This window comes from Salvelinus fontinalis, unplaced genomic scaffold (genome assembly GCF_029448725.1).
Source record: "Salvelinus fontinalis isolate EN_2023a unplaced genomic scaffold, ASM2944872v1 scaffold_0393, whole genome shotgun sequence".
Lineage (NCBI taxonomy): Eukaryota > Metazoa > Chordata > Actinopteri > Salmoniformes > Salmonidae > Salvelinus > Salvelinus fontinalis.
This window is the reverse complement of record NW_026600602.1, coordinates 30,122-33,158: the sequence shown is the minus strand read 5'-3', so window position 1 is coordinate 33,158 and position 3,037 is coordinate 30,122. Positions and strand designations below refer to the sequence as shown.

The 3,037-nt window shown below is 39.1% G+C and overlaps 1 long non-coding RNA gene across 1 annotated transcript; it reads right to left on the bottom strand.

Annotated features, from left to right (window-relative positions):
• Nucleotides 1-1,581: 1,581 nt before the first annotated feature.
• Nucleotides 1,582-2,660, bottom strand: LOC129845870 (uncharacterized). The gene is made up of 2 exons (XR_008758138.1): nucleotides 2,368-2,660; nucleotides 1,582-1,912 (listed from the first exon to the last, which is right to left on the bottom strand). It is a non-coding gene; the product is annotated as an uncharacterized LOC129845870 (long non-coding RNA).
• Nucleotides 2,661-3,037: the final 377 nt, after the last annotated feature.

Here is a 3,037-nt window from a genome sequence, read left to right as displayed (position 1 = left end):
GGAGTGGGTAACGCAGTTGAGTAAAATGTCAATTTAATTTTCAGACAAAAGGTAGGTAGGAATCAGGAACATAGCTAGTCCTAAAATGTTAATTACCACCCCCCCCCCCCCTAAATAATTCAATATCAGTCAATATATTTTTTTCTCTGATTTCTTATTTTCGTCAACCGTTCCATCGCATCATCTACTTTTTACCGGGCCGGCACTAGGACCGGGGGAGGCTGCTGCACTAGTGACTGTTATACTTTCTTCAGCAAAGATGGCGGACATAAATACTGGGAGAGAGGGGTAACCCTACACAGAACTGAAGTGGATCAAAGATGTCGGACAGAAATACTAGGATGGAAGCAAAAACTGTAAGGGATTATATCGTCATAAAAAAATCATGCAAAAACATGTACAGTTGACAGGAATGTTAGTTCATGTAGAGACAAACGATTATGCATTTTTTTAACATAAAATGTATTTACGAAAATCGCGATTTAGCCAGCTAGCTGGCTAGCTAACATTAGCCAGCTAGCTGACTAGTTAACATTAGCCAACTAGCTGACTAGCTAACATTAGCCAGCTAGCAGACTAGCTAACATTAGCCAACTAGCTGACTAGCTAACATTAGCCAGCTAGCTGACTAGCTAACATTAGCCAGATAGCTGGCTAGCTTTATGGGTGTTGTGACATGAGAATGAAATTGTAATTCTGGTTGTTTTAGGGACTCATGAAACAACCAGCAAACCAGGCTTTCGTTTTGTGTAACAGTGGATGTATAGAATCTAACTAGCTGAAGAATTTACTGCAAATTGAATGTACAATTTTGTAAGTTTGCCTTGCTGATATTTACCATGCAGATAGATGAAATAACGTAGCTAGCTATGTTCTTGCTTATTGTGCAGTGGATGATTAAAATCCCTGTATGCCCATGGATGTGTAGCTAGCTAGCCGATCTGTGTATGGACCCAAACGTTTGGTATACATATTAGTCCAGAACCTAGCTATGAACCTCAGCTATCATAGCCAGTTGTATCAACTGCAAAACAGCCTGAATGACATTAATGAAGCCTATGGATTGAGTAGAATATAATATCATGTTGTGCCAAGGATGCAAGTCGTATATACATGTAGTTATTACCATGCATGAGATCCCCACATTGTAGCCTGTACATTTAATATATTCACTGATCATGTACTCTACCTTGGCAAATAAAGGTGCAGTTTAGGTATGAATGTCTTTGAGATGATTATTCAGTCATATCCAATACCAGGAGTATCAAATTCCAGTCTTTGAATGACACTGTGTCTGCATGTATGTATTACAATTCTACACTTCAACAGTGTTTACCAATCTTGGTCCTGGGACATCAATGGTTACACATTGTAACTAATAGACTAGAAACAGGATTTAACTAGTCAATTCATATATACAGAAATATAATGTTAAAAACAGAACACTACACTTCCTATGCATCATGTAAATACTCCAACACCGGTTCATCTCAATATCTAATGCCCTTCATCTGCATTGATCTGATAAACAAAGGATAGGTGGAGTATTTCATCACATTACACTTCATTTCAACCAGTAGAGAATGTGAAACGCTTTATTGAAAAGCTCATTATCCAAGTGTTATAAATACAAGTTCAATCTGTACTTCAATGCACATCTGTTGTGCATTATAAAAACAGAGGAAGAAAGAGGAGGTGAGAGAGAGGTGTAAAAGACAGAAAGGGAAAGAGGTAAGCACATAGGAGCAGGGAAGGCAGCACATGATTAATGAATCACAGTGCTACATAAATATTCTCTCAGTTTATCACAATTACATAACAGTGTCTCTAGTCGGCCCACAGGTTATCTTAAAAGCAGGTGAGGTGGCGATGATGGGACTGGGGGTTGGCATCCTCTCACATCAAAACATATCTGCAGACGAGAGACAGATGGAGAGAGAGACCATGTTTAAGCCTTGTGTTTTTATTTATATTCTAACATTGTTAGTCATCAATCAGGAGGTGAAATGCAAAACTGACCTGGGATCATTAACTCTGGGACTACTGCATCTCTTTAATAATACTTCCTGTATAATATAAACTGACCTGGGATCATTAACTCTGGGACTACTGCATCTATCTGTATTTCAATGTAAAGCATCTCTTTAATAATACTTTCTGTATAATATAAACTGACCTGGGATCATTAACTCTGGGACTACTGCATCTCTCTGTATTTCAATGTAAAGCATCTCTTTAATAATACTTCCTGTATAATATAAACTGACCTGGGATCATTAACTCTGGGACTACTGCATCTCTCTGTATTTCAATGTAAAGCATCTCTTTAATAATACTTCCTGTTGACCTGACCAAGTGACCTCTCACCTCTGATCATGCTGTGCCCTCTATGTAGCCAGTTCAGATGCAGGAGGGGTTCACCGACACAGCTGATATAACCTAGAGGACTTAGGGAGAAGGGGAGAGAGGGATGAAGTGAAGGAGAGAGACTGTTATTGAGAAAATAAGGTAGTTAAAGCGACAGTGTTCAACAGGAATCTGTGTGTGGCCTCACCTGGTGTCCACACCACACTAAGTGGCTGCAGAGTACTTTATGCTGAAAAACATGAACGGACACACAAGGACAAACAATATAGCGTAGTTATAGAAAAAATGAATTGTCTTACTATTCTCCATGGTTGGCCCTCTTGCCTATTCGTTGAAGGTGGAAGGAGCCACAGTTATACACCTGAGCCTGCTTACTGCACAACACAATCCATCGTTCAGATTGTTACATGAGTGTGTAGGTGTGGGTTATAGGGTGTCTAATTGTTCTACATTTTTTCAATATTGGTGATTTAAAACAGCCTGTTTTGTTTTGGCACAGACATCACACCCTTACCTAAACAGCACCCTCACCTGAGAAGTAGAAATCAAAGGGAGAGAAACTATGAATTGAATAACTGCAGTTGACATAGCTAAGTAAATGGAAGAATACTCCTATTGCAATGTGGATGGCTCTTAAAAGAGCCTTTGGTTGTGCATAGTGTAGTCTATG